This window comes from Macaca fascicularis, chromosome 7 (genome assembly GCF_037993035.2).
Source record: "Macaca fascicularis isolate 582-1 chromosome 7, T2T-MFA8v1.1".
NCBI classification, from domain to species: Eukaryota; Metazoa; Chordata; class Mammalia; order Primates; family Cercopithecidae; genus Macaca; species Macaca fascicularis.
In genome coordinates this window covers 149,603,111-149,613,832 of record NC_088381.1, presented here as the reverse complement: position 1 = coordinate 149,613,832, position 10,722 = coordinate 149,603,111, and positions in this window count along the sequence as shown.

Below are 10,722 nucleotides of genomic sequence, written 5' to 3'. Positions count from 1 at the left end.
TTCAAAACCCCTCTAGAGCTCCCCTCTGTCAACTCCCTCCATAATATCCAACTGCCTCCATGTTCTGGTCCCAACCTACCTGCTCAATCTGATTGCCCTCCACTCTCCAGCAAGCTTGTGATGATTAATTTTAGGTGTCAACTTGACAGGATTAAGTATTAGCTAGAGAACTTGTAAAGATAGCCAAGAACAGTGGCTCATGCCTGTAATCCCAGCTACTCTAGAGGCTGAGGTGGGAGGATCCTTTGAGGCCAGGAGTTCGAGACCAGCCTGGGCAACCTAGTGAGACTCTGTCTCTATGAAGATAAGAAGAAGAGGAAGAACTGGTAAAGGATTGTTTCCAGGTGTGTCTGTGTATTAGTCTGTTCTCACACTGCCATACAGAAGTACTTGAGACTGGGTAATTTATGAAGAAAAGAGGTTTAATTGACTCAGAATTCCATAGACAGTACAGGAAACACAGCTGGGAGGCCTCAGGAAAGTTACAATCACGGGAATGGGCAAATGGGAAGCAAGCACATCTTCACATGGCAGCAGGACAGAGAGAGAGAGTAAGGGGGAAGTGCTACATACTTTTAAACAAGTATCATGAGAACTCACCATCACGAGAACACCAAGAGGGAAATCAACCCCCATGATGAAATCACCTCCCACCAGGTCCTTTCCCCAACATTGGGGATTACAATTCAACATGAGATTTGGGTGGAAACACAGAGCCAAATCATATCAGTTGGTGAGGGCGTTTCCAGGAAATATTGGTGTGTGAGTCAATGGACTGAGTGGGGAAGATCTGCCCTCAGTGTGGGAAGGCACCATCTAATCAGCTAGGAGCCCAAAAAGATTATTGAGTTTCTTTGTCCTGGAGCTGGAACACACTCTTCTTTTGCTGTCTTTGGACATCAGAACTACAGGCTCTTTCTCTTTCATTACTCCAGGACTTACACCAGTGCTCCTCTCACCCTGGATTCTCAGGCCCTCAACTTTGGACTGAGAATTACACAATCAGCTTCCCTCGTTCTGAGGCCTTTAGATTTGGACTAAGCCATGTTAATTGCATCCCCAGTCTCCAGCTTGCAGACAGCCCGTGTGGGACTTCTTGGCCTCCATAATCACATGAGCCAATTCCCCTAATAAATCCCCTATCACATATCTAGATAGATAGGTAGATAGATAGATAGATAGATAGATAGATAGATAGATAGATAGATAGATAGATAGATAAGTAGATAAATAGATTCTGTTGGTTATGTCTTTCTGGATAACCCTGTCTAACATAAATGCTTCCACTGAACACCAACCAAGGGCAATATAATTTTCTAATAAGTACATTTATTCATGCTGTGTATTTTCTCAAGAATTCCTTACCAACTGAATCAATCATTTCCCTACATCTACCTCAAAAACCATCTCTTTCTAAGACCTTCCGAGATCATTCCGTCAAAAAAGATCCCCTTCTTCCGAATTCCATAGCATTTTTTTCTATAACTTTTTCATGGCACATTCAAAAAACTGTCTTCATTACAGTTATTAATGAATATGTTTCATCTCAAATACAAAATTGCAAAGTCCTTGAAGGGCATAACTCAACCTTATCCATTGTATCATCAACAGGAGATTCCAACACATTTCTTGCACATGATAGACTTTCAATTAAAAAAAAGTTTAATTAGTTATTCAATTATGCAACCCACTAAGAGAGCCACCCATTCTGGATAATAATATTTCTTATTTGCATATATCAGTATATCTGTGTGCAAAGTGCTTTTCCATCTGTTATCTTATTTGTACCTCACCACAGCTCTAAGAAGAAAGAAAGGAGTATCTTCCTTATTTCAAGAGATGAAGAAACTATAGTTCTGTTGCAGTAACTGAGCTCTTCAGGATTATTCAGTTAGTGAAAGGAGGAGGTAGAATTTGAATATAAATAAACTAGCTTGATATTGCATGAGTGTTTCCCACTATTGGTACTCTGTACAAAAGTTTGGCACTAACCAAAGGTGTGTTCCTCATTTATGTGGATCCAGTACAAGCAAAACCTTCTCCTTCTCTCCCTGCCAAACTTTATCCAGGTCTTGGTGCACTTTGAAGCAGGAAACAATGCCAGCCCCAGTGTTCCAGCTGGCCTTCTCCAGTCATCCTCTGCCTGAGTTCACTGGCCTGCTGCTCCAGGCTTATATTTTACCTAATATTTAAACTGCCTCTTTAGAAATCTAGTCAGCTAGGTAGAATGATACCATAACAAAGAGCCAAGAGTCAGAGCATAACTGTGTGCTGGAGAGTGGCAAGGGGCTACATATCCAAAGCTGCCTGGAGCCTGACGATGGGGGCCGTGGGAAGACATGGGCAGAGAGGATTTAAGCTGAACTCTCAACTCACAGGTCTAGAATCAGATTTCCAGGTTCAAATCTTGACTCTACCACTTCCTATCCACATAACCCTGGACATTTTACACAATTTCTGTGACCCTCAGGTCCTTCATCTGTAAAAGGCTGATGATGATAATAGTTTCCCCCTCATAGGGTTACTGAGGTTAAACAAACTCATTAGTGCAGATTCCAGTACAGGGCCTGGCATATAAGTAACAATCAAGAAGTTTGAGCTAAAGTAACAGAATGTTGAGTGGTAATATTTGTGTGCCCCCAACATGGCAACAAAGGCTCAAAGCTGTAGACAAAGAGGCTCCATAAACTCCACACTTGAAACAGAGGTGCCAACACCTGGGGCCAGGCACCTCCCTCAGAGACTAATAAGCCTGAACTGCCCTTCTTCCACCAGGGGTTCTGGGCCTTGTCAGGGATGCAGAGTCTTGGATGAGATGTAATGTCCCCATCGCCAATACAAGGAATAGGGATGTCTTAGTTCATTCTCTACTGCTATTAATATAACAGCATACCACAGACTGAATAATTCATAAACATTAAAAATTTACTTCTCACAGTTCTGCAGGCTGGGAAGTACAATGTCAAAGTGTCAACATCTGATGAGGGCCTTCTTGCTCATCTCATGCCAGAGGTGAAAGAGCAAGGCAGCAAAAGGGTGCTGAACTCACTTTTATAACTATCCCACTCTCACAGTAACAAAACCACTCTTACAATAATGGTGTTAATCCATTCATAAGGGCAGAGCTCTCATGACCCAGTGGCCTCTCAAAGGTCCCACCTCTCAACACTGTTGCATTGGGGATTAAGTTTCCAACACATACACTTTGGAGCACACATTTAAACCAGAGCAAGGAGTTCCAAAAGAATCCTTGGAGAGATTAGGATTGCCTGCCAGATAGGAGCACTGGCATCTTGCTCCCAGGATGAAGCTTTCAGAGCTACAGAACCAGTCGTATGCAGCTTTCATAGAGAATTATTGGAAGAAATTGGCCTCGACCTCTTGAGTATAGGTAGTATTCTTGAACATGGAGACTAGTGCTCACTTAAAGATGTAAAGCTTACCAGAGAGGCCCATTGCGTCAGGGTGAGAAAGGACTATGGTACAGGGTGGCTAAGAAGAAAACAATGGGAGCCCCTCACCCTACTCTTCTGCAGTAAAGATCTCTGCTCTTTCATGTGAGATAGCAGGAGCTCTGGGGCCATCCTGGTGGTCATGGAGAGAGAGAAACTGCCACCTTGGAAAGAAGATTGAAACGTGGACCAACCTCAGGGATCTCAGAAGACATGGCTTCCCTCTCTGGGGGAACTCCAGCAATGGAGCAGAACTGTGGAAGCTGATTGTTCAATTTACCAGCCATAAAGAGGTCATCAGAAGGAGGTAAAATCACACTGAGTCTTAAGATAGCCAAGACCACCTCCCCATCATGATATGCATCTCATGTTATCCTGATATGAACCTGCCTCCACCTTCTCCTCCCAGACCCCCAAAGCCCTCCAACCTAAGCAAAGTTAATCCCAAAAAGAAAGAAGGAAGAGATGGCAATTTAATGAAGGCACTCCCCACCCACACTCAATCCCACCAAAGTGCTTGGGTGAGAGAAGTGGAAAAACATTCAGAAGAGCCTCAGACCTCAGGCAATGGGTCAAGCCTATGCCAGGTGAGGGAAGGGACGTGTTCTGGGGATAAGATTTAAATCATATTAAAGACTAATGTTTCAAAGGGACTTGGCTTTTAACATCTAAAAATGGCCAGGAAATTACAGAATCTCTCATCAGAATTTGAAAAAGGCATTTGTCAAAACACGATTGAAAGTTCAATAAAAAAATTAAACCATTTCATGTTTATGCCCCAATAGAGCAATTCCATTATCAGCAATGGCATCTTAGGGAGAACTGAGTGTTAAGAACAGAGAAACTAAATATGCCCAAGCCCAAGATAGCACATGAGATCAGCAAAGAAAGATAGAGCATTGAATCTGAATGTGCATACAACGTGTAGGAGCAATTTAGGGAAGATCAAGGGCAGGAACTAACCTGGGAAATCCAAGCAGACTGCCAAGAATAGGGTTTGAGGCCCCTATGGTTTTAATTAGTCAGCAGCAGTAAGGGACAGAGTGAGTGGACTGAGTTAAAAGACACGGTGTTAATGCCACACCTGGAGCCACTGGGGGCTCTGCTGGGTTTTACATTAATGAGAATAATGTGTCTTTGAAAAATATTATTGCCTCCCAGTAGCTTCCTACTTTTCTGGTCACCTCTGCCTTTCATGAGAAGAATGCTAAACCACATCTTTGCTCCTTCACATTCCTTTGAAGGAGCTGGGTGGCCATGACGGAGGAGAGGCAGACTCTTTCATCCCTGAATTGGCACCCCAAGTCCAAGTCAAACTGGTAGTTACCAGAAGCCTCCGCCACTTCCAGGAGGATGAGGTCGGACAAGACCTACCAGTCTTGCCATTTCCATTCTACGCAAAACCAATGCTATCATTCCCTCTAGCCAGCTCCATAAGTAATGAGGTTTCTAGGGAAAAAGAAAAAGAGTGTGAGGCTTTTAAGCAGACCTCAGACAAGAATGCTGTTCTCACCCCCAAGGCAGCTTCTCTCTAGAATGATCTGCAAGGAGAGATCTGTGTGGGTGTGTCTTCTGGGTGGTCCCACACTCTGGTCCAAACTCCCGAGGCCAGCCTTAGAGAAGCCAGGAGAGGTCTTCACCCTGTCCGTGGAGACAGAAGAAGGATGGGAGCTATTGCAGCTGAAGCTGTGACTTGACTGCCAGGAAATCACACGTCTCTCACAAGCCATCCCACAGCTTGGCCAAAGTCAGCCATCAGCTTAACCTCCTTTGGGATGGAATGGCATCAGGACGAGTGTACACCTGAACACAGACTGCCACAAGGCTGTCCTTAGACAAAAATGGTCTTGCAATAGCAAGCTAGACTTTTTTAAAATGTAAATTTATTCAGAGAAATTCTAGAATCCCACCAAGTTTGCAATGCCCTAGGGTAAGTTGTAATGTCGTTTAATGTAAATTCAGCTAGACAGTGGCTATTGGCACATCCATAAGGGGCATCAGCCCCCTGGTGGTCAGCTTGTTCTCTCTGTCCCCAGAATCAGGAGGACCCAGCTTCTCAAATATCCATTTAGCTCACTGCCACTCTTCCTATAAAACTCCCCCAAACGTATATATTTTTAAAACTCCTATAGAAGTTCTAATAAAAAATAATCAACACTTAATACGAAAACTTGAAAAATATAGAAAAGTTTAAAGGAGACCAAAAAAAACTCACCTCTAATGCTACCACCCAGAAAGAAACTGACTGTTAATATTTTGGTATGTTTGCTTTCAGACTTTTATGTTATGTTACTTATGAACAAATATGTGCCTATATAACATAATAAAATTAAAATAAAATTTAGAAAACTGAGTCCACATGGTACGGATACAGTGTAAGCTCTGGTATTGGCTGCTTGGGTATAAATTCTACTTCCACCTCTTGCTATCTTTGTCTAAGCTGTAACAAGTGACTGATATAGTACCCACATTAAAAACTTACTATAAGGAATAAATGAAATTATTTGGATAAAGCTCTTATGACCTAGCACATGTGAGCTAAATATACATGAGTTGTCGGTGTTGTTGCTATTATTGGTTGTGTTTGGCCTTTTTACACAGTACACGTATTTTTTTCTGTGCCTCTGAGGCAGTTTACAAGAATGAACACTGTGTCCCAATCCATGCAGCATTATCAAATCTAGGAGACTGTCTGGATTGATACCATTCTCAGCAAACACAATGACCTTGCCGGCATCTTCCTGAGAGAGGTTGATGGGACAGGATGGCTCGGGGCAGCTCAAATACCTGCAGGGGCAGGGAAAGGTTGTGGAGGCGTCAGCCAAGCCAGCATCACAGCTGTGCTCAATTACCACAAACAGATGTTGGCAGCTCGACTCATTAGAAATGCAATCCAATCACGTTGGCAGTCTAACCATCTTACTGGAAACTCTAGAGATAGGAAGACCCTGCGCTCCCAATTCCAGTGGTCAGATCAATAAAGGTCACTCTCCCTGTCCCCAAGCGAAAGACTTCATGTGGCAAATCTCCACAGGGATTAGAGAAGTGGTTCGCAACTGAGGTCAATTTTATTCCCCACCAGATATTTGGCCACGACTGAAGACGTTTTTGGTTGTTGCAACTTGAAGGGAGAGGAAGCTGCCACTGGCATCTAATGGGTAGAGACCAGGGATGCTGCTGAATATCCTAAACATAGGACCATCCCTGCAACAGAGAGTTACCTAACCCAAATTGCTGATTGTGCTAAGATTGAGAAACCCTCCATTAACGATCTCTAGCATATGAATAAGTTAAAAGAGGAAAATGCTTGGCCCCCGTGACGTGGTCCTGAGGGTCTGTAATGGAGATTACAGAAGTGAGCAGTTAGATTATATTTATGAGCTAAAGCAACTATATTTTCTATTCCTTTTCTCTAAAGTTCCCATATCCCAGTGAGACTTTATTTTGCTTCGTAATGCCCAGCAAGACATTATTTTTCAGTCTGTCAGTGAATCCAGCTATTAACGTATTGCTCCACCAACTACTGCAGTCATTCCTTGGTATCTGAGGGGGATTAGTTTCGGGATCCCAGAAAATACAAAAATCCATGGGTGCTCAAGTCACTCATATAAAATGGTGTCGTATTTGCATATAACCTACACATTTCCTGCTGTATATTTTAAATCATCTCTAGATTACTTACAATACCTAATGCAATGTAAATGCTATGTAAACAGTTAGGCTGTATTGTTTTTTACTTGTGTTATTTTTTGTTTTATTGTTATTTTTGTTCGTTTTTTGTGTTGTTTAATATTTTCTTTTTTCTTTCTTTTTTTTTTTTTTTTTTCCTTGAGACAGAGCTCTGTCACTCAAGCTGGAGTACAGCAGCGCAATCACAGCTCACTGCAACCTCTGCCTACCTGGTTCAACCAATTCTCCTGCCTCAGCCTCCCAAGAAGCTGGGATTACAGGTGTACACCACCATGCCCAGGTAATTTTTGTATTTTTAGTAGAGACAGGGTTTTGCCATGTGGTTTAGGCTGGTCTCAAACTCCTGAGCTCAATCCTCCTGCCTCAGCCTTGCAAAGTGTTGGGATTACAAGCAGGAGCCATCGTGCCCTGCCATTTAATAGTTTCCATTCCTGGCTGGTTGAATCCATGGATGCAGAACCTGCAAATACTGAGAGCCCATTGTATTTTATTACAATCCTTAAATCTAAACTAGGACTTAGGACCCATACTAAAAAGATGTATGCACAATATTTGCTTGTCCCCTACACTGTCCTTGTACCAACACCTGGAAAGTCTGGATAGTTGGATAACTACAGTATCACAGGAAATATACTCTTGAAGGTTTTAAACCAAAGCTAGGAAATAAGTAAAGTTAATACAACAGTGCCATCTAGTGAAAGACAAGTATCTCAAAAGAGCCTAGATCTCAATTTCTGAAATCTAAAATTCATGCATTTTACCCAGACAAATTCAGTGCAGAACGGGAATATTAAACAAAATTGCATTATGTAATCCTCAGCCTTCAGAAGAAACCCTCCATGTGACCTAATGTTGTCATATTCAGGAGGAAATCTTAACACAGGCCAAGTAAGTAGAAAGAAGAAATTAGAAGAAATCCACGATTACCTCTATACTCAAATATTACATAACAAGAATCTAACTCTAATTGGTGATAAGATCTGCAGCAGATTCCAATCTCCTGACACTGAGATCAATATCCTCTTGGTGACCCTAAACTGATGGAGCCGTGGCTCAGCCTCACATACCAGGTACACGTCCCAGCTCTGTGCTTGGTGCCTGGATGACTTAAGACAAGTGAAACTTCTCTGACCTTCTGTTTCTTCATCTGCCAAATGGTGTGATGATATTATAATACCCATTCATGGGATGTACCATAAACCCTAAAGGAGGCGTTCTGGGAAAAGTGAATAACATGTGGTTTAGCATGGTAAAGCTTAGTTCCCTTTCCTAGCTGTTCCTCGTCCTTTATCTGCGTGTTTACCAAATGAGACTGAGACACCTAACGGTCTGTTTCTTTTCAAAGCTGGCATTCAAATTTTTACTTAATAAATCTGAGTCCTTACTGTGTACCAAATACCATTATAGGTTCAGAGGATGGAAACGTTTCCACTCTGATGGAAGAAATGTGTAATATGAAGGGATCTTGGAAGAAAATGATACAAAATTACAGCAAGAAGCCTGCAGTCTGTTTTAGATATCATGGAGAAGAAGCACTTCTCAGAATGGATATTGAAAAAGGAGGAGGGGGAGATAGACAAATACTGAAATTAAGGGACACACCTGGTGTTCTCCTTGGAGACAGAGGGGATAGTCACCAGGTTGTTGTCTAACTGACTCACCTTGCAAAAGAAAGGAGATGAGAGCCTTGTTTGCAGGAAGAGGGGATGTTCGCATCCCAAAATGAGTAACCTCTGGCCTTGATTAAGCCCTCCACATCGTTTCCCCCAGCAACCTCTCCCTCATCGTTCTAGGGCTGGGGTTCCACTTCAACATTGCCTCCAAGTTAGCCGCGCTGCCAGATGCAAGAACTAAAAATCAAGACATACCTTTGACTTTCCTCCTCCTCCTCTCCCATATCACTCTTGGACCATGAGTCCCTTTCTTGGGATGGCTCCATGTTTTATATATAAGATAGCAACATTGTCAGTGTTCTAGTTTATCTGGTTTAAGGTTTATTATCCATCCGAGTGGGCCTGGTCTCCACTGCACTTCACTTCTGCACTTTCCACAGGCAAATCTCAGCAGCCTGCTAAGATCTGCCTGCAAGTGGACATAAGCTATTAGCTAGTCCTTTCCAAAGATACATAATACATTACATTACTTAAAATTTTTAATTTTTCTCTAAAATTTTGTATTTAAAGCTCTATAATCCCACATGTTGGCTAGATGACAAAAGTTAAACATTTCTTTTTGAAGGGTTTCCCGGGGTACTCAAAACCCCAATAAGAATTAGGAATGTCAGATATACCGTAGTGCATGCTATTATTTGGCCATGTAATCCCCTGCACAGAGTTTCTCATGGAAATGCACTTTGCAAAAAGGCTAACTACAGGTCTGTCTGGTGGCTGTTCTTACGTTAAACTTTGCTGGAACTTTACTATCTCATGAAGCTTTTCCTGAAGCATCACAGTCCCTCTTCCCTTAGTCCCATATGCAATTGATTAATACTCCCCTTGTCTTCTCACACTACTTTCTGTAAATATTTGTAACATAGCCTCTCTAACACTTTGGTGCCCTTAATTGATTTTGTGTTTACCCCTCTTTAATTTATTGTAGGCCCCTTCAGAACAGGAAGTTTGCTTTATACGCAAGGTTGAAGGGAAGCTCATGGAAATCCCTGGTGCCTGTGCACTGTGTGGCACGTGGTAGAGGTTTAGCGCAGGAAGGGAGCGAGAAAGGAAGGAAGAAGAGGGCAGGGCTGGCTCATTTTGGAAAGATCATAGTCCCAGTTCCACAGTTTGACTTTCGACCAATCACACCCTCTCTGAGCCTCATTTCCTCTGCAGCCAAACAAGGCTAAAATATTAGTCCTGACTTCCTGCTAGGACTGATGGAGGTCTGTAATGAGATCATCGATGCAAATTCAACTTATAACTAGAGTGCCAAGCCAGTGTAAGATAGCGTCATCATTAGCATCAGCCTGAAATATCCCCTTCCTGCCTTAGCCAAAAAGGTAAGGGCACCACGCCCACAAGTGGGATAGGCGAATACACCCTCCATAATCTTTTAGCTAGGAAGATCCTCCCAGTCCCCAAAATAATGCCTCTTTCTGAACCCAAAATGCTTCAATTTCTATAACACGAGATAGATTTTTAAATTCATGTAAGATATCATTTTAAATACTTTTAAAAATGCAAATCATTGGTATCAATTTCCTCACTGAACGAAATTTCAAAAGGGGAGAATTCTGAGCCTTGAAAATGAAGTGAAAAGGCTGGGCACAGTGGTTCACACCTGTAATCTCAGCACTTTGGGAGTCCAAAGGCAGTCGGATCACTTGAGGTCAGGAGTTTGAGACCAGTCTGGCCAACATGGTGAAACCTCATCTCTACTAAAAATACAAAAAAAAAATGAGCTGAGTGTGGGGGCATGCACCTGTAATCCCAGCTACTCAGGAGGCTGAGGCAGGAGAATTGCTCGAATTTGGGATGCAGAGGTTGCAGTGAGCCAAGATCACGCCACTGCACTCAAGCCTGGGCAACAGAATTTTATATATATATATACACACACACACATATACTTATATATATATACACAC